General features: G+C 35.0%; 1 pseudogene; it reads right to left on the reverse strand.

Moving 5' to 3' along the window:
* Window positions 1–20,595: 20,595 nt before the first annotated feature.
* LOC129509106 (microtubule-associated protein RP/EB family member 1-like) lies at window positions 20,596–21,400 on the reverse strand (annotated as a pseudogene).
* Between the last annotated feature and the right edge of the window lie 5,851 nt (window positions 21,401–27,251).

Genomic DNA, 27,251 nt, shown 5'->3' on the forward strand with positions numbered 1-27,251 from the left:
AATCTGATTTTGCTAGATTTACAAACTTTTCTCAATCACTTTGCAGAGAGCCCCAAATGCAGAGCAGTTTTAGGATATTATAGAGGAATCAGGTGTAAACTACTGGACAAGGGAGAAACTACTTTCCTTGACACAATCATAATCCTAAGACACAGTGATTGATTTGGGAATAATAAAAAGTCTTATGTTTAAAAAGACAAAAGTATATTATATAGGATCATTTTGAACTTTGATCTTCCATATTCTAAAGCTTGATCTATGAAAAGACAAATATTTTTAGGAAACCAAGTTTCACAAATTTAACTATGGCATATCTTTTAGACTTTGAAAATTCCATACAACTTATGCATACATGCCTACAAAATGAAACAGTCAAAACTTAACTTACACTGTTTTATTCTCCCATACTTGTTTTCCCCTAGGAAAGATGTTGAAAAAAACTGGTAGAGGATGACAAGGAAAGTTGAGAAGGGAATAGGTGACCTGGGAAGTGGTAAAACCAAAGAAAAACAAAGGGAAGATGAAGATAAAAATTAAATGAGGGGTACATAGAGATAAAGAAACCTAACAGAATAATATTCTTCAACTTTTACCATCAAAATGCATTCATATGCTCTCAAGCTTAACAGACAACATTACAATTTACTGTAATGAAAGCATGATTATTAGGAAACTTCATGGGCCTCCTGTGAGTGTCCCCCATCTCCCAGTTGTGCTGAACTTCCCAAGGTATCTGCCCCATGTATGGGCTTGGAATTTAATGAAATCTGCATTAGATGGAGACTGTACCAAACACACCCTAGGATACAAGAACCAGAGGGTCTAGTCGAAGAGGACGTTAAGTTTTAATAATGGAAAGACCAAGCCCAAACATAATTTTGCCAGAGCCAAGATTGAGGTTATACAAGCAGGAGCTTATTTCACGTATTCATGGGATCAGACAGGAATGGTTTGGGATGGAGGAAGGTGACTTATATGGTGAGTGTTGTAAATACCACTGCATTTTTGCTGCCTGCATTATTGGTGGCAAAAGTAAAAACCAAAGGGTACTTAAGGCTTCTGTTGTTAAAGATATTTATTATGGTTGCTTCCTCTAAAGCATTTATTTTTTTCTGACATACTATTTTAGCACTACTCTAATTGCTAAAATTAGAAACTTGGCCTTCTAAATGTAAGATTGTGTGAAAACATATGGAATGAAAAAAAGTCTGGAAGGGACAAGAGCAAAGATATATGCAAAAACCTCATTCTCATCTCTAAAACTATGCTTTTGCTTTATCCTCTTTCTGAAATGCTTGCACATATACCTCTACCTCTACCCCTTTCCTCAACTTGTCTGTACTCAGTAGAAATCTCTGTTACAAAGAATAGCTTGAGATCAGTGAAGTCATAGATCTCAGTCTCATGCTGCAACAAGTTGTCTTTTTTTTAAAAAGAAATCTTTCATTTTTATTCAGTTGAAATTTGTCATATACCACCTTGCATATCTCATTTCTTTACACCAGGTTTCCTCTATGAGTATTATTAATTTTAATATAATTCTTAATTTTACTGTGATTTGTACCAACAGGTTTTTAATACGTGCTACTTGATTGGCCAGCATGATAGTTCTAGCTTTGATGATTCTTTTAGTGTTGATAATGACAAAAGCTGAAATGAGGACTGCCTAGATGAAGGAAATTTTTGAATATACAAATCTGAAAAATGGCATTGCAGTTATAATTTTTACTACACAGTGAATCATTAAAGGTCAACACAAGACAAAACCAACTGAGAGTTTACCCTCCTCTTGCTCCTTTGTGGTCATAATTGATACAGTGGAAGGTCTCTGAGACTTCGAAAAGAGATAAGGGTTATATGAAGTCTGCTACAATAAGGATAGGTTACTTTTTCCTTTGGGCACTACAATTTTTTTTTTTTATAGAATTGAAGCTCTCTGGCTTTTCTATAAGTGTCCTGGGAAGCCTATAGTCCCAAAACAGAATCTGTAGTTTCCATATCAATGTGAAAAAGTTTTTTCACTCTCTTGTAATTTTCTTTCCAACTATTCCCACATGCACCAACACTGTCTCCATTGCTTCCCTTAGGAGATTGTATTCTTTTAGGGAATTGCTTGGCCCATGAATGCATATTATCTCTCATCTTGAAAAATGCCAATAAAAAAGCAAATTATATTTGTTCTCTAAGATGTTTGCTACAAACCATGACTGATTAGTGTTATATGTGACATCCACAAGAACAGTAATCAAGGTTATGTTAGCATTGATTTTTACAGAGGTGAAGTCTCTTTGATGTATTACTCCATCAACACCTGCAATGACAAAATTTGCACATGAAATTAATCCCAATTAATTATACTGTTTGTAGATAGCACTGGCTCTTTTATGTTACAAAATAAATATTAATTTAGTGACTTTTTTTCACCTTGTGAGGCTTATTTAGTTAAGGGAGGGAGCCTCTATTGATCAGGATCCTGAAATACAAAATAAAGGTTAGACAATTGAAGGGCCCTGGAAAACTAATCTAGTCAATTGGGAACAACTCAAGTCTTAAGGGATTGTAGCACTATTTTATTTTCATTTTTACTACTTCAGTTCTAAATTCAGGTTTCTGAGGTAAAAATACTCAATCCTATATAACGTATATTGAATATTGACTTTTACCCGCACATTTATTATACTTCTTCACATATCTTTTGGGTTACCCACTGTTTTTAATGGCCTTGGTCAGTTTCCTTTTTAATGGAAAGAAGAAAAATTCTTGAATCCTATGAAGGCAAACAAAACTGAGTGGTGGCATTTGTTTGAGAGCCTGTCCTGTGGTTTCTTTAGCCTTTCTTAAAAATTTCTGTGAAAACTGGGCCCGTGAAGTAAGATATCTCCTTTATGTTCTCAGAATGATGGAAGAGCATTTCAAAATCGAATTGCCAAGAAGACTGAACTTTATTCTTTAATTCTTAACAGTATTATATATATATATATATATATATATATATATAGAGAGAGAGAGAGAGAGAGAGAGAGGCATTAAAATAAAACATCCTTATATTGCACACATCTCTAATCATACTATTGGTGGGGGCTGGGAGAGATAGGTCTCTTATGTGTCATGATTATATGTGTAAACATTATATTGTGCTTTAAAATAGGAAACCATTCTGAAACCATTATCTATATGCTGAGTGGCCTCAGCAATCTTTATCTTTTCCTCACTTTCATTGGCTTCTCAGAGTTCATAGCTCCAATTTACAGATTCTGATGTATTGACTAAATTCACATTCAATTGCCTACTGGAGAAAGAATCTTCCGTACTTTACAAAGACTTATCAATTTGCATAGTTACATTTCTGTGCATTCCCAGCTCTACTGTAACTTTTAGGTATGTGGTCAAATTCTAGATGACTGAGTTAATTGTAAGACTGGCCCTGGGTGTTAACATCAACATTCTTCCTCTAGATTGCCTTTAATTTACCATTTTTGTATTCCAATAACCATACCGCCCTAATTTATCTAATTGAAACTTTTAGGTAGATATGGTTTGACCTATAACATTGACATTGAAACTGTTAAGCAATGAACTGAATAATCATAGTAAATTTTGATTTTTTTTAGTTTATCAATTCATCTCTCAACAGGCAATAGTTTCTATTGTTATTTTTTTAGTTTCTATTGTTTTATATAAGATAATTATAATACTGTATTGTTAAAAAGATCCCAAAGAAAATAGCTGGCTATGATGAATTATTGTAGTGATATTTTGAAGGACTATGTGGTACAGTACACAGAGATTAGGCTCTGAAATCAGATACTTTATTTATATCTAGCTCTTGCATTTACTGGTTACATGACCTTTAGTCTTGTTATATGTAGTAACTACCTTTATATCTTTTTGTACTTTTAAAATATTCCCCAAAGCAAAACTCAGTAAATAATTTCTGTCATTATATTTATTTCCAGAACTCAAGATGTCAATAAGTTGTCACCAAAGGTTAGATGACTTATTTAATTATCCCTAATCCTCACAATGAGGATTGTCTATCACTTTATTTTCTACCAGAAAGGATCCACTATCATGAACAGATCATACTACCTTCATTTAAAATAGATCCCTCATTTGAAGGCAATTTTATGGAGGGTCTACTCTTGGTAAATCAGGTCTAAAAGACCTCAACTGTAGTGCCAACTTAGAAATTATCCACAAAGAAAGCAGATCCACACCCTGACAAGAGAAATATTATAGTAGGAACACAGTTCTATCCTGGAAGAGTCTGATGTAATCAGCTTGCTAGGTGATTTGCTGGTCTTCTCAAGGGAGGGTCTATGGCCAGTTCTCAGCATGTCTTTGCTGCTAACAGGAGAATACTCAGTAGCAATAGTAGTCAGATCAGCTTGCTATGAATGGAGCCCAAATGTGGGCTCATTTAGAGTCTCCATCTTTGAAAACATTGCTAATCTATCTGACAGTATATTGAACAAACACTGCAATGGCTGACAAAAGGGTTATCCAACAGCCAGGAGGCAAGCCACTATATTTACCTGGTGTTGAAAAGTCTCCTCCATAGTGAATCCTTTCTGGTAGACAATGAAGTGAGTTGGGACAAGATTGGTTTATCATGTGCTCAGTCCCATAAGTTTATTCATATATCTCTTCCTTTTTCTCTGGTCTTCCAATTTTACATCTTCTAGGCCCTGACTGATAAGCTAAACCATATGCCACTGCACAGGAGTTTCTGTATATCCTTCCTCAGTTCTGTTTCCCTCCACACAGAGAGCCTAACCAATTTTAATGTTTGAATTTCTGCCCATTGGAAAGCTTTCTCTCACCACTGTCCTTAGGACTGCCACAATTTGTGACTGTGGTGCAATTTGCATCAACATACCAAACTGACTCATTCCTTATCAAGGTCTGGGTTTTTTTTCTTCTCCGGCAGCTGCTTTTGGGAAAATTTTTAAAAGGTTTTAGTTTAAGTTGATAGTGAAACAGAGAGTCTGGACTAAACTGTGCCCTCTGAACACAGTTTTATCATATATTTGCTGCAAGTCCTGTTCAGTCTCATGATATGGTAGGTATGCCAGTACCCAGCTCATGAGAGAGAGCTCCTGGCACAAGGTTTGATCCCAATCATCAGACACCAACCTCTACTAAGAATCATTCACACACCTGGTGCTGCTTTTCAATGTGTCGTGGAATTCTCTGCCACAGAAGATAGGAACACTGTGGCTTCAGCCAATATTCTAGAGGTGGATGTGATACAAGGTTCCAAAAGCATCTAATTCAAATAACTTCCATTCTTGTTTGGGCAATGAGATAACATATTTGTAGTATTTCTAAAATAATTAGCTGTAATCAATTAAAATATTTACTAAGACACTACTATACCAAAAACTCTCCTATGTGCTATAGAATACGGAAAGGCATAATCCATAAACTTAAGCAGTTTGGACAAAAGCAGAGCCAAAATCAAAATAGAGATAAAGTGCTTAGGAAAAGCCATATTAAGCGGTAGAAATGTGTGTGATACCAGCAATGAGACAAGAGAGGGGCTTTAGCTAATTTTGCAGTAAGCATAATAGTTTAAAAATTTGAATTTAAGTTTCAGGCTTTATATGTGGGGAATAAGAGCACTTTCCATTCACTGGTTAAGTCAAAGGCAGTAGCTACACTGACTGAGTCTACAGCAGAGTTGAGTCCATGGTACTGATGGATGAAAACCTCCAAGTCACTTAGGGAACAGCATTTTGATCTGAAAACACAGACTGGTTGAAATACCAATGCTGGTGCTTCCACCAAGCTGCAGGGCAACAGACAGATGGTTTCACATTTCTGGAGTTATTTCTTCACCTGATTTGGAAGATCATTGAGCTTCCTTCGCAATCCTAAAGTCTTTCTAGAGTTGGGAAATTAGAATAATTGATGCAAAGTATTATTGGCTTTTATTTCTTATGTTTCATGGTCATTTATTACTTTCATATAATATTTACCTGAATTCCTGTGGGCATAATAATCATTTGGTTAAGATTAAAGTAATTTTAACATTTATTAAAATTTGGACTTATAAATATTCTTCAGCATTTGTCACTGCTTCTTTGTTATACATTTTTAGGTATAGCAATTTGTGAATATATGAAAGTGCAGGAAAATATTTATTGAACAGATAATTTTGGACAAGACATTTGATTAGCTATTATGAAGATCAAAAAAGTGAGGCATTAGATACTGTGCACTGCCATAATATATAGTCTGAATGAATACTTCAGCTGTGTATAATGTGTTCACAGGTGCACACCTGCACACATACACACATTCACTCAAGCTCAGTGAAAGTTGGGGTTTAGATAATAAATACTAAAATATAAAAGAAGCAACCAATAAAATATCTAACACCAGCCATGGAGTAAAATCGTAGCAATGGGGGTTAAATCAGTGAGGAATGTGGTGTTTGTGAACAGTGAGAATGCTGAGGGATAGAGCTGGACATGGGACTTAAAAATAGTAAGACCAGGGCCATCTGGGTGGCTCAGTCGGTTAAGCATCAGACTCTTTATTTCCAGTCAGGTCATGATCTCAGGGCCTGAGATCAGCCCTACTTCACACCATGCTCTGTAGTGGGTACGGAACCTGCTTAAGATTCTCTGTCTTCCTCCCCCTCTGCCTCTTCCCCTTCCCTCTCTTAAAAAGAAATAGTAAGACTATAGCTAGGAAAAGAGAGTGGATAAAATACACAGGCATGAGAATAGAGCAAATAGAAGGGATGTAAGTTTAGAGGACTGAAGTATATTGATCTGTTGAAGAAAAGGGTTGTTTGGAACCATAATGATGAGTTAATGCTAGATTATGCGGTGAAGTGATTACTAGGATGAGAAGTTAAGATTTTATTTATTTGTCAGAAAGGAAAAGGATAGTAGTTTAATGAATTATAATCATGTGCATGGGACCTAGACTGAGTGCTTTCACTTTTTGTTTTTGATACTGTGTTATTTATTAAACATACACACATAAATTCTGCTGACCCATAAATAAGGGCTATGAACCTGAAGAAAGAAAAAACATCGATAACAAGTTTGTCTTTATTCTTTTGTTTCAAATATCAATACAAATAACTTAATACTATTTGAGAAATCTAATGGATATGCTGTTTGCCAGTGGACCTTAGCCACATTGCAAAGTTTAATCACAATTCCTAGGGACTTTATAAAATTCATAGGCCTGTAGTGCACATATTTACTATGGATGCCTTTTACACACCCAAATATGCCAGTGCCTAATACAATGCTTCCCTGTTGATATATATTAGTATGTTCAAAGAATTCAGGCCTCTCTATTTGCATATGAATGTGCAATAATTCTATGAATGTGCGTGTGGGATTTAATTGTTTTTTAAACAATATACTCTTATCTTTCTGGAAGTAATTCAGGCCATCAAAGGGCTGTCAGTGATGAGCTCGCTAATTACTTTCCAATACTTAGCCTTGTATTTCCCTTTATTACTGGTGCTCTGTTCCCTCTAGTTTTACATTACTATCAGAAAGTTCATTTAGAATCCAGTCAATCTTCCAGTGCCAATTCTGCACTTCAAATTTTTTATTCAACAAGGACACAATGGGAATATTTGTAGCTTCCAAGGAGATACTTATAAACTTTTTTCCTACATTATCTTTGCAAAATTTCATGGAAAATATAATTCAAAAAAGAACAGATTATAGCTACAGAGTATTTGGAACAAAAATTGTCATTCTGGACTAGAAGACAAATAAAAGCAAAAGTTAAGTGGTTAAGTCAGTATTTGAAATTTGTATTTTTCAATGACATGGATGCTGGTTCAGTTTTACTTACCTCCTCTTTCTTTTTTCTAGGCCTTTGAAGGTAGCCAGTAGATTCAAAAGGAATCTAGTAGGATGATTATGAAATCATGTCTAGTAGAATCTTTTAGTAGTGACTACAAAACTGATGTGTTTCTGTTTGCTTTTTGGACTGTGTACTGTTGGAAAGTATATAAAAGCATTATTAGAAAAGCAGATTATCTGAATAGTATTATCCCTTTCAGCAGACTGGAATAATAGTCTTTGGATATGTTCACATCATGCCAATCATAGATATTTCTAAACATCTGGACTTTGGGTATCAAATCAGTAAAACATCTGGATAACTGATTATCACTGTAATTGCTTTTATAATAGTGTAGATGCTACATATATCTAATTCTTCCCCCAAATGACATAAAGGTAGAATGTTTGGCAACAGGCTCAGATCCAGTGTCTGAGTTTTATGGCTTGCTTCTCATGATGAGGTGCTCAGATAAGGTCTTCCACATGTTTAACTGTGCAACATATCCTTATACACATTTTTATAATTACTGATGAATAAATGTAAAACCTCAGCAAACTTTTCCAGTAGTGAAAGACTTGGCAGATAAGGTGGGAACAATTAGGGCAGCCAAAGGCAGATTAAGACTGTGCTGACAGTTCACTTGAAAAATGATTATAGGCAAATGCCAGTAAACCTGTTGGATATTCACAGTTTTGATGAGGGTTCAGAGTTTGTGTGATATTGAAAATGAAACACTCAAACCATGTGTGAGTCCAAGAAAAGAGAATGCCCAGTGAGAAGGAACATAATCACAATCTTATTTTGAGGCATGCATATTAAGTGGTTAAGGTAGAACAATCATCTGGGCTGGTTGAGACATGAGACATTCAAAGCATATTAGGATTTCAGCCAGAGTGACTTGGAAAATGTCAGAAATTCTTAAATCGTCTAATTTGAAGATAAAGTCATATGGACTATATTCACTATATTTGAAGTTTAGCAGAAGCCATTCCCTCCTATGTGACTATTTCTACATAGCTATTTAGAGTAGGAATTCCTTAAACTGGGATAATTACAAAGGTTTTCTAACTTTATCAATGTAGTATGGGTCTTCTATGCAAAATGTCCTTGTATATTTAGAAGCCAGAAAATTAAAGCAGAATAAGAAATTTCTTTGAGGAAATGAGCATTTTAAGTAGTTGGTTCAAGCACACTGAAAAGGACCACAATTATAATAACTTAATGTCTACCATAACTGAATGAACTGTATTACAAGATTTTGTATTCTCACTCAGATTCTGGGAAGACAAAATACATTTTATGATAATTATTGTAGAACTATCTATACCTAAGTGTGGGTGAGTTACAGTCATATAAATAAATAATTTCACAAGTATGTTTTTTTTTTCCAATTCTGTATAAGTTTGGGCTATTTAATTAGATGCCCCAGGGCATTATCCACGTTACTTACTAACCATGAAAGCAATGTTCAACTAATCATTTGTCCCATGATATGGGGATAGTTTCTTCCTGAATTGTGAGAAGCATTGCTTGAGTGAGCCAAGCACAACTATGTACCAACTGAGATGAGATGGCAGAGATGGCTCATCAGTTGAAAGAAGAGTTGAGAGGGAAACCCAAATAAAGAAGAACCAGCTCAAATTTTTCATCCTCCAAATAAATTTTGCCCTATATATCCAGCCTATAATGACCGTATGACCCCATGACAAGTGTAGTTTTTGTCATGCATGTGGCAGTCCTCTACTGCCTGGTCAGAAATGTTGCATTGTTTTATACCTTTAGATATTTTATTATGTATGCAATAAAACAATGTAATGTTGAAGATGTCTTCATGTGCCAATTATTGAGCCAAATGAATTATTTTCTACTGTCACAACTTTAAAATCTTATTCTCCAGCAATCTAAGCCCACTGGAAGACAGAGACTATGTGTTTAAATGTTGGACTCCCACCAGTACATTGTTTAGAACACACATTAAGTGCTTAACACATGAGCTTCCATGATGACTGAAGAATTTCTGAAACCTGGTGTTGTGAGAGATAATATTGAGAATTCATTAATATTCATCAAAGCTGTGCTCTTTCTGGTTATTGTAAAATTCTTTTTTCATAAAATGTTAGAATATCTTCTATGAAAGAAATAAGGAACTTGGATACTTGTGAACACTTGCATGGTGTGTTAGAAAGAGCAGTAGAACACATGCTAAGGCATATTCAGCAAGTCATTGAGCCATAGTTCCCTTCTGTATAAATTGAATAAAATAATGTCTGCTCTGTCTTGCCTAAAGTTTGTTGTGGGAATAAAAATTAAAGGATGCAGAAGACTAAAAGCAATTACGTATATATACGTATATATATATTTATATATATACTATTATTATATATATACTATTATTATAACTGTAAAAAAACGTATTTGATGTATTAGTTCTATAGAAGGATGTCAAGTTAGAAGAGCACATTATTTTTGGGCAAAATGCTGTGATCTGAGATAAATCAGTGTACGCCAAGTTTACATGCTATCCCATGAAGATACCTGAGCATGCATGTGCTAGGTCAAGTACAGCATTTGTGAGAGGAGGTAAAAGAAAAAAAGTTTTTCAAAGTTTCAATTATAAGCCTACTCAAAAATAAAAATATCTTCAGTTTTCTCATTTATTTTTATTAGTTGGGTAGAAAGAGAAATGTGTAGATCTTCTGACAACTATAACAGTTTATGAACCATAAAGTTAGGTAATAGAAGTTGTTGATTAAAACATACATGTTTTTTTGAAAAGTATTAAAAATAATAAGACACCCTGATGTTTTAAAGGTTTGGGCACATAAGTCTCTTGTTTTGACATTTATACCATCACTGAAATGCCTTGATTAAACATTTAACCATCGTTTGAAGTTTGCTTGTCCTTAAATTTTAACTCACAATTTGATTCAACCTCTTGCTTCACTGATCTAATAAAAAATACTGTTAACTGTTTGCAAATTATTAAATTGTAGGACTTTATTGTGGATTGTTAATATATCAGATGGGCATAAAATAGCAGTTATGGGATAAAGGTAATACTCGTAAGCTCCTTTTCTCATTTTTCCTGACTTGGGTCATTTTAATATGTTGACATCTACTAATGTAGAAGGCCATTGATTACTTTGAAAAGTAAGGTCTTGGTCCAAGAGGGGTAGTAGATATGGGGTCTTTACTCTCTTATAAACTAATCCATGGAAGGGCAGAGGCACAATCTTAACAATCTAAGAAAATGTGTGTGAGTGCATTGCTTACAATGAAATGCATAAAGAGTCAAAAATCCTATAAATATATCCTAAATTCCAATTGTGAAAATGTGAGCATTTTTAAAAGTACTACTTGTTTCTGAGGATCAATATGCATTTTTCATGATGGTGTGCAAGTATGAGGGTGATGAGGGACATATTGCCTGAGCAGGTGGATTTTAAGTCTTGTAGCCTTGAGTTTTTGTCCCAACTTTGCCATTTTCTTAATGACCTTGAATGTATTACTTAGATCTCTGTGCCTCAATTTTCTTAAACTGGAATAGTAATACTAGTACCAATTCAGAGTTGTCTAGAAGGTGTCTCTCAAAATGTTAGTTGTTGATTGTGTTAATCATGCTCTGATAATGAAACAGCACAGACTAGGTGACCTAAACAACAGAAATATGTTTTATCAGTTCTAGAGGCTAGAAATTCAAGACTAAGGTGTCGGAAGGGTTGCTTTTTGATAAGACTTCTTTCTGGTGAGCGTTATAGATGGTTGCCTTCTGGCTTTGTCCTCATATGGCCTTTCCTATGGGCACATGTATGCACACAAAAAAAGGAAGCTCTAGAGTGTTCCCCTTCTTAAAAGGATACTAGTCCTGTGGGATTTGGGCACAGATTTATTTTTCCACCAGAGAAGGTAGCATTCAAGGGGCCATGGGACAAGGGACATGGGATATAAGACTAATGCTCAGAATTCCTTAGGAAGAGTATAAAACACTGCACCTTGGTTTCCAAAAGCTCTCAGCCAGGTGCTGATCTAGGCTAAACTGTTTGGGAAGTTGGGTTTATCTCAGAGCATTTGGGGAAACATGCCCACTGCTTAGTATCAGTGCCCTGCTGTGGAAACTCAGGTGCCTCCTCACATCTCCTTCAGGCTCCCACTTCTAAGTGTACAGGCAGAAATCAGCAGTTAAGTAATTGACTCTACACCAAAAGGTCCGTCTACTCTTGCATAGTTTCCCCATTCACTCTTCCTGCATTTAGCGTCCACAGTTAACTCCCTTCTTCTCACAGAATTCCTGAAATTTTGAATCTTCCAAAAAGTTTATGTAAACAGTCTTCAGTATGCCCATACAAAGTTGATTCTAAGACTCTCACTCCCTGCCCTGTTCCACAAAAAAAATTTCAGTGACTCAGTTGCCTTTCTATGGAGTAGAGCAAAAATGAGCCTGAGCGTTTTGAGGATCATCACACCAGACCACAAACCCTGGATATTTCAATGTGCATGTTATTTTTTTTTCTGTTTAAGTATTGCCACATTATGCAAAAACAATACAAAACAAAACAAAAGAATCTTAAGGGAATGGGCTGAAGCCCAAGAGACATACAATCTTTTTTTTTTTTTTTCCCCTGTGCTAGTTACAACTAGCTGTGTGATTTTGGTCAAGTTATTAATCTCACCAAATCTCAGTTAACTCGCCACAGTAATATGAGATTAAGAGTAAGATATCCTTCATACAGTGGGAACCAATTAATGGAAGACCTAACAGAATCTCAGTATTCTTTGAAGAGTATTTGTTTATATAAACAGTTGTATAAGTGCTGCAGCTCCCAATATGGGTATCAGTTCTACATGATTTTTTATCTTTTTTTTTTTAAATCTCTAACCCATAGCAGGCTGAGCATAACCCTGCTCAATAACCTAGAGTCAAAAGGTGAAGTGAAAGGAACTTCTGTGAGCTAAATGAGCAATATAAGCATGAACAGGAAAAAAGTCTTTGCTTACCTAAGATCTTTTTTTTTAATGGAGCAAATAATATATAGATATGCAATATAATTTGAAATGGTGGCAAGTTCTTGATGAAAAACAGACGGGATTATTTTAGACCAAACAGTCATGGAAAGACTCTTTATAAAGGTGATATTTGAACAAAGGAGGTTCTCAATAAATTAAGATTTATTGAAAAGCCAAATGAATTAAGGATGAAACCAAGTGAGGATATAGGGGAAGAACATTCAGGTGGAAAAGAAAACAGGTGGAAAAATTACATGGGCTGCTCAAGGCATAGAGAGTATAGCCTAGCTCAGGGTACAGGGTGAAGGGGATATGGAGACAAAGTCAGAGCTATATGCAGGAGTAAGACTGTATTGCCTGTAGGGCATTAACTAATACAGACTAAGCTGCAGTAATGAGGAAACCTCAAAATACAGCAGCACTGACATAGCAGCATATTACATTCTAGAGGTGAAGAGTTTCTAGGGTTCTTGGGTAGCCCTGCTTATAGGTCGTCCAGTTTTTGTCACTTATTACCCTTGCCATTAGGTGATATGCAGCAATCCAGGTGGGAGATGAAGGTAACTTGGGTCAAGGTATTGTAGGTAGAAATTTTAAATTCAGGATATATAGGGCTGCCTGCTCAGCAGTTGAGCGTCTGCCTTTGACCCAGGGCGTGACTCCAGAGTTCTGGGATCGAGTCCCACATCAGGCTCCCGAAAGGAGCCTGCCTATGTCTCTACCTTCTCTCTGTGTCTCTCATGAATAAATAAATAAAATATTTAAAAAAAATTTGGATATATAAAGGTAAAGCCAGAAGGTATTGCTGATGGTTCAAATGGTAAAAGAGGGAAAATGGTAATGAAAGATCCATCCTAAGATGTTATACTAAAAATTAGGTCTTCCACTATATTTGAGAAATGTGTTAGGAAATACACATACTTATGTACCCACTGTAAAGTGTGATGCATGTTTTATGGGTTTGTGTGTGTGTGTCTGTTTAACAGAAAAGATCAATATACGTGCCAAGATTTATGGTACTGCCAGTTTGGTTATTCTGTGATATCAAAATGTACTCTTCCCTCTCAGTTCCAGAATATTAGTAAGTACAATGCCTCTTTTCTGAATAGCAGACAGGGGGAAAAATGTGAATAAAGAAAACCCAAAAAGAAAGCAAAAGCTCCAGGATCTATTTCTAAATTAAATATTGCCTGACCTTGGGCAACTCATTCAACTTTCAAGGACATAAATATCCTCATCTGTAGAGTGGGGATAATGATACTAGTCTTATCTACCTCAGAGGATCATTGTGGATCCCAGTGGGATAAGAGATGTGAAAAGACTCTGTTTAAAATGTTAACATCATGGTGAATAATTTATATCACATTTTAAATTTCAATCTGATTCCTCCCATGGTACCACTTGGTAAAAGCAACCACTTTCATGCTTGTTCTCTCCAGTTCCCATGACAATTTGCTTCTCAAAGCAGGTCAAGCAGACTCCAAAATAAACTTGCAAAGTTAGAATCTGTAGTTTTGGTATGATTAAGTTGTTGTTGTTATTGTTGTTGTTTTTAGAAACTAATTTGTTATTTGTAACAAGTAGATTAAGCAATCTTATTAAAGAATGACAATTACAGTTTTCTAGATAGCCAACACCACATTTTAAATATAATAAGTTATCAGAAATGCTTCACCAATTCCTTTAATCAATCAGAAAGTCTGAATATTTTAATCTTTTATACATAAGGCAATTTGTATGATCCTTTCTAATAAATGTAGAACCATATTTTGGATTTAGAACGAACAAAATAAGCTTGGTTTGGTAACATGCAGGACAATTGGAAATCTGAGTTAAATCTTAATATTCATTTCTTTCCCAGAACTCTCATTGGAGAACAATGCATGCTTTTTGTTGTACCAACAGGTTTTTGATGACCAACTTTCCTCAAACAAAATTGTACTTACTCTTAGGGCTATAACATCGTGTGCCTAAAGGAAATGCAACTCTGTGCTATAAATAGTGTATCTTCCCAATGTATTATATTTTACTGACAGGTTTTTTTTTTAATTTTTATTAACTTATGATAGTCACAGAGAGAGAGAGAGAGAGAGAGAGAGAGAGAGAGAGAGAGAGAGGCAGAGACACAGGCAGAGGGAGAAGCAGGCTCCATGCACCAGGAGCCCGACGTGGGATTCGATCCCGGGTCTCCAGGATCGCGCCCGGGCCAAAGGCAGGCGCCAAACCGCTGCGCCACCCAGGGATCCCATACTGAAAGGTTTTTGGAAAAATAGGTTAAAATTTTGAAACTCTATACTTAACGTTAAAATTAAAAAATATATTTATCATGGATTTCAGTGCAAAATTTGATTACTAAGAAAAGGTAGAAGACAGGAATTTAAAGAAATATTGTATTAACGGGTAAGCCCCTGACTCTCAGGGTTTGAATTTACTCCCTTTTCCCATTAGGGTATTATCGTAAAAAATATCTCAAATGAACTACTTTAGAGTTCTAATCACACCCAAATGATTGATACACACATATGAAGTATTTTTTGTGCCTTTATTTGAGCCCTAAAATTGCATAGGCTAGAATGGATACAAAATATATTTGCAATATGATATTTTTTCTTTGAAATCCTCTAGAATTAAGTCCTAGAACTAATAGTACATAAAACAGACTATGATTTCCAAGTATTGATAGCCTGATATGCCTAGTATATATAAAGCTTGATAAGACTGGCTTTGATCCTTAGGTTAGACTAGCTTTTCGGGGGACATTTATTGTATGGCATAATTAGTAAGCACAGGAATGAAACTGACCAGAGCCCTGATGGAATCCAAAGGAAACTAACAATGTTTTGCAGACTCTTACATTTTTAAACTTGCAGTTTAGCCTTTACCTGTAGTCACACATTTCCACACTGTACATGTCTTTCCTGCATTTGATCCAGGAAAATGAATACTGGGCATACACAAATCATACAATTTGACTTGGTGACCACCATATAGAGAAAGCATTTTTTTCTTCCCATTGCCTGTATATAGTCCAGAGAAGGAATCTGATTGGTCTTACCTAAACCAATCAGTTCTGCCCCAATACTGTGCTATCTATGTTCCTTCAGTTTGTATCATGTGCCCACTGATAATCAAGAGCACTGTTTTTGTATCAGAACTAGATGGAAGAGGGTGAGAGAGCAGATGAATCAGCTTCTATTACAGTCAGGAAAATTTTCTACATAATTATTACACTGAAGCTTTAGTTTGTTTGCTTGTTTGTTTGTTTGTTTGTTTGTTTAAATCAGAGGAGTAGCATTGAATGACTCTGTACAATCTAAAGCAACCAGAACTAATGCCCAGGATTTTAATCTCTTTTGTACTGATGCCATATTCAATGTCACCACATTACTTGATGAGGAATCTCTTTCTGCATGGGGCAGCATGATTCATTGTTGGATAACTTTTCCTCTTACAAAAATACTGTAAGCCCAAATCTACCTTCTGATTCATTTTTCTAGTTTTACTTTTTGGGATGATATGGGCTGGACTTCCTCTTCTCATATCAGCTCCCATGTTTATTGAATACTTGGTATCCTTTCCAAATATTTGGTCTTCTACCTGGACACACTCAGTTTGTGTGATCTTCTGTCTCAGGAACTTGCCATTCTGATATATTTCTGATGGACACTTTCCTACAAATGATGCACATGTGACTAAGGGCAAGGAGAAGGGAGAGGAAAGAAAAAGAGAGAGAGGTAGGAAGAGTAATAGCTACCAGGTGACTGATATTCCAATGAGTAAGCTGATTAGAAGGCAGGTGGAAGAGATGGAAACTAATGGATGAACTTATTGTATTCACCCATCAAGAAAAGTGCATCAGCCTAGGAAGAAATACAAAGAAAATTAGACACAACACCAGTCTTTTCTAATACAAAGAAGCAAGACTGTATTTAAACAGATGGTGTGTTCCAGAAGAAGAAAGATTATCGTAATTCAGTCATCCTTCAAAGCCATTCCAAATTTTAAGGTAGCTGCTCACTTAACCCTAATTGGGCACTGTCTTGCTACTCTTTTACTTGTCAAATGTGTATTTATTCATTCTTTTGTTTTACTTCATAACCTATATTCCTCCACAAAATGGGAACATCCAGGCATTTGTGGTCATATTCTCAGTGCCATAAGTAGGATGTTGACTACCTAGCTCTCTGTGGACCAGACAATAGAGCACCTTGAAAAGAATAGCTACCAAATATGGTAGATTAAGCTGAAAGTAACTGAGAGATTTCTAACTGTTCTTTTATTATACCTTCTGACACTTTCTTTATTCTTTTCTTTTGCCTTTTTTTCTGAATAAAATTGATAATATTGGGTAGATTTAAAGTATATGACATGTTACTTTTATAGATTTATATATCGCATTATGGTTGCTGATGTAGTGATATTTAGCACATTTTGTAATTATAGTACAATAGTATTCTCTATATTCATTATACTGTACATTAGACCCCTAAAGCTTATTTACTACTCATTTTCAGTGTGAAGCTTAAACTCTGTTGCTTTTATCCACCATGCCATTTCTCTTGTAACCACCATTTTACTCTCTGGTTTTTATGGTTTAATTAAAAAAATATATTGATATTAGTGATATCATATAATACTTTTCTTTCTCTGTCTGGCCTACAACCCTTACTATAATGTGCTCAAGGTCTATCCATGTTGTCAGAAATGGGAGGATGACTTCCTTCCTCATGGCTATGGCATACTCCATTGTGTATGGAGTATTCCACATCCTTTCTTTTTTACACAGTAACCAATATTATCTTCTCCCTAGAAGATACACATATACTCCTACAGAGATCATGAATTCTAAATTTAGGTGGAGTCCCACACTGGGCTGCCTATGAGGAGCCTGCTTCTCCCTTTGCCTATGTCTCTGCCTCTCTCTGTGTCTCTCATGAATAAATAAAATCTTTAAAAAAAGAAAAAAGAAAATCCGTCAAATTATTAATGATTTTTTTCTAGAAAACAACTTTTCAGTGATTGGGGGGGGGGATAATGATAATAATAGGTAGAAAGCTGCTGACAAAGGTTTCCAGATCCAAGTATGGCTTGTCGGCTATGGTAACCTCTCTGTACTCAAACGATTGTTGGACTGGCAACCCAATTGACTCCTGCACTATGGAATTTTCCAACCATATAACTATTCAATAGAGAAATAGAACTTAGAACAGACTGGTCATTTAGATAAGGTTTTATTAATAAAATTAGATAAACAGAGAACACATCCAAATCATAGATCAAGAACAGAAGTAGTGGTGAGACGAATTGGAAAAAAAAAAAAAAGGAACTTGGGAAGAAGGATGAGTAAGAATCATGAGAACATAATGAGTAGAGCAGCATATGAAGTAGTAAAAAAAAAAGTAACATTGGTGTCTGGGATACTTTATAGTAGATGTAATCAGTGAGGAAAGTGTCAAACACTTTATCAAAAAGTCAGCAAAACTCTGTATATTTTGATGTGTGATCTTGGGTAATTTTATTCAATCAACTTGTAAATTACAGGGTTGAAAATTAAGCTTACATCTCTAGGATACGAAATACTATACTTTTAAACCATTACAATAAAATACTTCCAAACTACCTCCAAGCCATTTGGGATATCTTCCAATCTTTCTAACACACAGGCTTTGATATCTTTTTCTTTGGCAAATCTCTTTCTCCAAACCAATCTGTTCCCAGGAAATGGTCAGGTCTCAGCTATACTGCCGTGAGTATTTTTTAAATCTATTATGTTGTATTTGGATCTCCAACTTCTTCACTCCACATATGGGGCAGTTGATATATAGTGACTCAGTTCTCAAGTACCGGAGGCAGATGCCAGTGGGATTTCTAGAGGGAGATAGATATTTTCTTGAAACAGACACACCAAAATCAACACACTTGCTACAAAAAGGTCAGACCTCTTTACCATGCATACCTTCTCTCCTACAATTGGCATGAACTACAAAGATTTCATTCAGTGTTTTCATACAACAGATATTTATTGAATGCCTACTCAAATTTAGGCACTGTTTCAGGTTCTGGGGTTTCAGTTAATCACAAAGGTAAGAAAAGGCTTCTGCCTCCTTTCATAAAACTTTCATTTAAGAGGGGGAATAAATATTATATAGGTCAGTATATAAATAAAGAAAAATGTTATTTGATAATGATAGCTCCTGGGGTATAATGAATTATTGGTTCTAAGGAATGGAGAGATCTAGTCTTCCAAACCTAGGATACTTGGACTTCTAGGATTTCTATATAACTTAGGCTCCATGAAGTCCTTGAAATTGTATAAAAAATTGAGTGACTAGTAATATGCACATTTGGGGGAGGGGAGAATTTGTATCATGAATCAATATCTCAAAAGAATATGTAACCTGCAAAAGACTCAGAACACTTAGATTGACATGATGAGCCTTTCTGAAGAGGTGATGTTAGAGCTGAGACCTGACTGACGAACCAAGCTATGAGAATTTGTGGGTCACAGGTACCGAGCAGAATAGAGAGCAAGTTCCTGAGGCAAGAAAAGTTCAGTGAGATATAGGTGAATAAAGACCAGAAGAGCTAAAAGAATGAGTTGGAGAGAAATGTTCAAATACTCAAAGAAGGAGGCAAGAAATGGCTCTTATACTTAAGAATTTGTATTAAAAAAATGTGCTAAGAAACCATTACAGGGATTTAAGGGGAACTATAAGACATGATTTTATAAGATTACTCCTGGACAACAGATTATAAAGAAGTGAGAAGAAAAGTGCAGAGCCCACTTAAGAATGTCTTCTAAGTGTCCAAAGGAAAGGTGATGATGACTTCAGCAAGAGTAATAGTACTCTAAATAGATGTATACATAAATAGATGTATACAAATTCCAGGCTATATTTGGCAAGTAAAGCTAATAGAGTTTTCTTTGGAAATTATTCTGTTTTGATAATGATATGTTTGAAATATCTATTTGTACAATGTGTAGTCAATACACATTTTGGTTAAGAGCCAAATGGTAGAATTTTGAGTATTAAATCAAAATTTTATCAAAGTCAAATATAAATATCATTCTAGGATAGAAAAAAAAAACCTCAAATTGTATAAAAATTGTATTGTTATTATAATTTCTTAATTACATTTTAATTGCTAAATTTTAAAGGTTTGAATTTTTGTCACAAGAAATAATAATTTTTCAGTAGTAATAGCCTTTAGATAGTAATTATAAATGCCTGCTCACTTTCAACTGATGTCTCTGAAGGAGTATATTATTTTTACCCTTCAATTTTTTTCCTAATTTTCTTTATATTCTATATAATGATTAGACTTTAAATTATTTATTTTTATAGCTTTTTTTTTACTCTTAAGGCATTTATTTATTAAAATGTTCTCTGCCAAGATTTCACATTAGCTTAAAATTCAAATCAGTCTTTACATTTCTCTACTGAAGACTCCACCTCAGTGTACAACATAAAAGCACCTTCTCCAGCAGTGAGTGTTACCAGCGTCCACACAGTGAGCCCCACGGTCAGCTTCTCTGTTCCCCAGGTGACCCAACTAGATGTTAATACTGCCCTGCTACAGGGTAAAAGCTCCTAACTCAAACTCATTAGAAAAGGGATGAAACTTCTGAAAAATGCATTTTAAGAAGAGGTACTGTTTGTTCATGAAAAGAAAACAGTGAGTTTCTTTTAAAAGGGGGTATTTTACAGTTAAACACATGATTTGGAGTGAAGAATTCAGATGTTGCTCTGCTGGGCCAGGCTGTTAATACTCTTCTTGTTCCTCCCGTGGGCCCCCTTCATGAGGTATCACAAAGCCTTCATCTGTGGCATAGAGAATGTCCATGATCCTCTGCAATACAGGGTTGTTTCCCCCTTCATTCTCCTGGCAAATCAAATCAATGTTTCTTAGCTTTCCAAAGTAGAAATCTTTCTTTCTCCAAATCTTCGACGGTAAGTTTCAATACATTGACCTGCTGCATCAATTCAGCTGCTTCATCATCTCCGTTGCCCACACCAGGATTCTTTCCCACGACACCCAGGCCAGCCTTATCAGTTCCAGTAGTTCTATGTGTTGCAATGGGCCTCTGTAGAGCTGCACTGCTAGAGCTGAGAGGTTTCTTTGGTTTGTTCAGAGCTGGAGCAACATGGGAGGGGGCCACTGCAGTTTCTTGACCTTGTCTGGCAGCTACAGGGTCATAGTCTTTTCCATCATAATTTGCATTAAAAAACTTCTTGAACCACTGAACAAATTCAAAATTGTCCTGAAACTTTCCTTTTACTAATTTGTCTACAGGAATTATTTTGTCAATATCCATTGTCTTAACACCTGCTTGTAGTATTTTGAAGTTCTGGATGTATTCATGCTCTAGGTTAGCCTGGAATTTCATTTTCTTCAAGGCAATGGAGCCAGGGAACAGCATGTCCCTAAACTGACAATAGGCAGCCCCTGAGCATAACTGTTGAATCTTTGTCAGATTCAGCTGCAGAGACTCATTGATCCAGGCCAGCATGTCATGTCGACTTAGGTTATCACAGGTGACAGACATTGAGTACACGTTCACTGCCATCTTCAGCTCTCGGCGAGACCGCGTCCACTGCCTGTGCTCAGCTTCAGTTCGGCTTCCTCTCGTTCAAACTGCCCGACAATTTTTATAGCTTTTTCACTTTGTTGGTATTTTGAGGAAGTGAGATAAAAATTGTGCCTTTCAGCCTCCATAGGATGTAAAATATTCCTCAGACTGTTTGTTTTTGACTCATAACTTTAATTTTATATACATTTTAATGGTCATATTGTTAAATGTCATTATTGTGAGTCTACTAAATATTTGTGTAAACAATAGAATTGTGATGAAATATGATTTTATTCTGTTCTATATTATTATTTAGTTTTTATAGTCATTTCTTGATTCAAAACATGTCATGATCTTTCTAAAATTATCTAGGCAAATTATCCTCTGACTATTCTTATTAAATGACTCCCTACCTACCTAAAATTATCTTAATTATTTTACATAAAATTGAGTTTTCAAATCAACATTTATTATGAAGGATTTATAGGTGTATTAATAAATATAGATGGTTAATTCAATTAATATTTTAAACACAAAAAATATTTTAAACACATGGATTTCACTAGAATATTTAAGTGTATTTTAAAATACATTTTCAGAAATTGACAATAAATTCAATTCATATGCAAATTAAATTACAAAGATGTAGTAATCAAAACAGTATGGTGCTTGCACAAAAAGAAGTATGTAGATCAATGGAACAGAGTAGAAATCCCAGAAATAAATCCACAATTATATGGTCAATTAATCTTCAACAAAGGGGGCAAGAATACACAATTGGAAAAAAGGTAGCCTCTCCAACAAATGGTGTGGGAAAACTGGACAACTACATGTAAAACAATGAAACTGGACCACTTTGTTGCACCATACACAAAAATAAAAACAAGATGGATTAAGGACTGAAATTTGAGACCTAAACCATAAAAATCCCATAGGAGGGAACAAGTTGTAATTTCTCTGACAACGACCATAGCAATAACTTCTAGATATGTTTCCTGAAGCAAAGGATATAAGAGCAAAAATAAATTATTGGGACTATATCAAAGCAAAAAAGCTTCTGCACAGCAAAGGAAACAACCAACAAAAAATAAAAGACAATCTACTGAATGGGAGAAGATATTTTCAAATGACATACCTGGAAAGAGTTAATATCCAAAATATATAAAGAATGTATACAACTCAAAACCAAAAACCCCTGAATAATCCAATTTTAAAAATGGAAAGCAGACACAAACAGACATTGCTCCAAAGAAGACATCCAGATGACCAACAAACACATGAAAAGATGCTCAACATCACTCATCATCAGGGAAAAGCAAAGCAAATCCACCATGAGATATTACCTTACATTGCCAGAATAGCTAAAATAAAAAACACAAGAAACAACAAGTATTGGCAAGAATGAGAAGAAAAAGGAACCCTTGTGCACTATTGGTGGGAATCCAAACTGGTGTAGCCAATGTGGAAAATTGTATGGAGGTTCCTCAAAAAGTTAGAAATAGAACTACTGTATGATCTAGTAGTTGCACTCCTGGGTATTTACCCAATGATGAAAACACTAATTTGAAGGAATATATACATTCCATGTTTATTGCATTTTATTTGCAATAGCCAAACTATGGAAGCAGCCCAAGGGTCCATTGACAGATGAATGAATAAACAAGATGTGGAATATATTTATAATGGTGTATTATTCAGCCATAAAAAGAATGAAGTTTTGCCATTTGCAATAACATGGATGGATCTAGAGAATATAATGCTAAGTGGAATAAGTCAGTTAAAGAAAGAAAAATAATTTCACTCGTGGAATTTAAGGAATGAAACTAAATAAAGGAGGGAAAAGGGACAAACCAAAAAACAGACTCTTAACTATAGGGAACAAACTGATGGTTACCAGAGGAGAGGTGGGTGGAGGCATAAATGAAGTAGGTGAAGGGAATTAAGAGTACACTTACCTTGGGACACCTGGATGGCTCAGTGGTTGAGCGTCTGCCTTTGGTTTGGGCTGTGACCCTGGAGTCCTGGGATCGAGTCCCACATCAGGCTCTCCACAGGGAGCTTGCTTCTTCCTCTGCCTATGTCTGCCTCTCTCTCTGTCTCTCATGAATAAATGAATAAGATCTTTTAAAAAAAAGAGCACATTTACCTTGATAAGCACAGAGTATTATATGGAAGTATTGACTCACTGTATCATCCACCTGACACTAATATAACACTGTATGTTAACTACATTGGAATTAAAAAAATGGCGGCCAGAAAAGCTCAGACCCTCCTCTCAAAGTTCGAATTACATTCCTTTTTCAAATACTAACAAACAGACATAGATGCAATACATACATATTATCATCATTATATTAATGATAATTTACACAGTCACCTGATTACTCACTGTACATTTTATTTTAATGTGTCAGAAATGAGATGGAAGCATATGGCTATTTAGTTTTTCAAAGTCAAAATGTAAACATATGGATACTTCATTATGGATGTGGTTTGTGTGAGAAAGAAATAATAAAACTCAGGGGATACCAAGCTATGAGCCCAAAGAAAGACAAATTATTCTTAAATATATGTATTTTTTTATATTTAATGAAAATCAGCTTTTAGATTAACCAACCAACTCCTATACCCAAACGTTTTGGCTAATAGGATTTCTGTAATTGTCTGGAGCTTATTGGAGAATGAATAAAGGCAGCATACTGATGCTTCCTATAACTATGTACATATTAACAAACCTATCACTATAGTAAAAAGGAGATGCAAAGAAAATATTATTTGTTTGTTTTCTATCATCTCCTACCTATCCCCAGCCCCAAGAATATTTGAGTGTGCCAGAATATTTATTGGTGTGCTTTTCTGAAAATGCAATTTGTTTTGCTCCCCATGTTCCCATAAGGCCAATATTCCCAGGGAAGGTAATTACAAATGTTGTATAGTCTGTAATACAAGTTATATCAATCAAGTACTCCAGTTATTTTTTGCTCATATTCTAAGCCTTAGTTGAGAATGTTGCCATGTACTTGGTCAGGCAGGTCTGGGGACTTAAATATTATAGACCCTGACTGTCATCTTATAAAAAATAGTCAAGTTCATATCACACTGATAGGACCTTGAAATCTGTGAGGTCAAGACAAAGGCTGAAAATGTACCTGACCTCCGATATGACTTTACTAAAGTTTGTGATGACAGGCAGTAAATTGAATGCAGTGTTTCACTGAGTTGATTTGACAGCTCATAGCAAGCTGTAAAAGTTTGTAGAAACTCCAGTTTCTGTTATCTCAAATACATGATTACAGTGTAGAAATAGAGTCAAATCATCAAGATATTTTATATTAGAGATAGTATGTGTGCAGAAACACACATGTGTACATACACAGAAATAAAACATATTAATTGTGTGTTTTCATTCTGCCTTAAAAATTCAAATTATTGGGGGAAATTGTTGATCAAACAAAATTTTTATGGTAAGCTTTTATTCAAGTTAGTAGAAAGATGGTTAATATTTCTACTTTTTAGCTCATGAATGAAATATGTTAATTATTCAGAAAATATGTTTTGACCATTTTATTTTATAAAAACCTTTTTTGAAAAAAAATAAGAAAAAAAGAATGCCATTTGTTTTCTCCTTCTCATCCTCCTTTTTAAATTTTTTTAAAGATTTTATTTATTTATTAATGAGAGACACACAGAGAGAGGCAGAGACACAGGCAGAGGTAGAAGCAGGCAGAGGGGGAGCCTGATGAAGGACTTGATCCTGGGACCCGGGATCATGGCCTGAGCCAAAGGCAGATGCTTAACCACTGAGACACCCAGGTGTCCCTCACCTTCCTTTTTAAAGGATCAGTGTATATATATTATTGAGCTAAATAAAAACACAAGAACCTAAGTTTATTCTGAAGCACAGAGGTATGTTGGAAAGGATGTGGCCCAAAGAGGCACAAACTGACGGGCAAGTTTCAAGGCTGATGGAAGAGTATTTTTGCTGCCTTTCAGTGAATTCAGTTGAGTGGTTGACCATCAATGTCATATTAGGGCTTCGAGAAACTTTCTCAAATCTTCCTATCTTTGCAGACTTTTGTCTGATGAACTGCAGACTCTTGGACCATTACTACTAGAGAGTATTCAACTCATTTATACCGCGACATGGATAAATGGTGTTGAGGGGCAAAGGTTATTATTAAGTAATAAAATTGAGAAATAATAGAAACATCTTAATAACAGTCTTATATGTAGGCACTAACGTCTTCCCATTCTTTATCCCAGAGCCCACATGATATATGGGAAGAAAACTAAAGCAAAACAAACAAACAAAACACTTCAAAAAGTGAAGAAGTAGAAGGCGTAAACTGTAAGATTAAGAAACTATTAATATACTCAACATTGCTTTGTGTATCAACAATTCAACCAATTCTCCCATCCATGGTTCCTTCTTTCTGCCATCCATCCTTCTTTCTTTCCTTTCCCCCGCTTCCTTTTCTATACCTCTTTTCTTCCTCAAACATTTGTTGCAAGTATAGTACCAGGAATTCAGAGAAGAACCTAGTTCTTTTGGCTTTAATTTTATTGTTTTTTCACTTTTACCAAAGTATCCAATTTCATACTGCCCCAAGACATTGACTTCCACTGGGTCAATTCGAAGTTACATATGGATTTATATTTTATCAAGATAAATACCATGGTTAGAAATATACAGTTCTATCTTTTTCTTAATGCCTTTGAAGGACAGTTAGAGATTATGTACAAATATGCCTTCTTCACCTGGAAACTTTGTTATGCTTCAGCTCATAAAAATACTTCTAGATATCAAGTAACCTGTAGATATTGTACTTGTAGAAACAAGTACATTCTCTCTACAGTAAAGATGGTCAATATGATGCTTGTTATTGTTCTTATTCAATTATGAGCATCACTATAAGTACAGAGAATACCATACTCCACTTGCCTTAATCTTGTTAAAAGTGTTGGTCATATGGATATTTTTAAAAATTTTTAAATTTACATTCAATTTAATTGACATATACTGTGTTATTAGTTTCAGAGGTAGAATTCAGTGATTTATCAGTTGCATACAACACCCAGTGCTCATTACTTCAAGTGCCCTCCTTAATGCCTATCACCCAATTTCCCCAAAATAGAAAGCATAGACAAACTATCTATATAGAAAATTATAAGAACCATCAGCCGGATATGAGAAACCATATAAGGAGAATATTCTGGATAGAATTACTGATAGGATCCCAGTGGACACAGGCTTAGTGATTTATCTTTCACCTAAAACATGGATTTATATATCAAAAAGTTCTTATTTTTATGGTGGTTGGTTTATGCTTCTTTAGTATCTCTAATATGCAAAATAAAAGAAAATAGGAAAAAATAGGGGCAGTTTATATTTTCCTTAACTTTCGGAAATTACTACTTTTAGGTCCATTTTGACCCTGAAGTACATTAGCATATATTCTATTTTAAAGGGAAAGGAAAATTCTTGAAAGACAGCTTCTTTTAAAAAAAAAAAAGGAACATTCCATTATTTAACTTATGGAAACAATCAGTGCTATGCAAAAATATTTATATACAAAATTGTATCACAGAGTTATTTAGAATAGTAAGAAATTGAAAGAACCTAAGAGCTTGATAAGAGAGGATTGGTTTTAAATTAACATTCATATGAGGGCACTAAAAATATTTTTGCACAATGTGAAAAATAAATAGAAAAAGTTTGCAATATTATGTGTAAAAAAGAGGTTACTCATATGTATATCAAGAATGGCCCCAATTTCATTTTAAACTTACACAAAGTAAAAAAAATACTGTGGAAAATATGCATATATTTTCACAATGGTTATTTCAA

The sequence above is a fragment of the Nyctereutes procyonoides genome, unplaced genomic scaffold, assembly GCF_905146905.1.
Source record: "Nyctereutes procyonoides isolate TBG_1078 unplaced genomic scaffold, NYPRO_anot_genome, whole genome shotgun sequence".
Classification (NCBI taxonomy): Eukaryota; Metazoa; Chordata; class Mammalia; order Carnivora; family Canidae; genus Nyctereutes; species Nyctereutes procyonoides.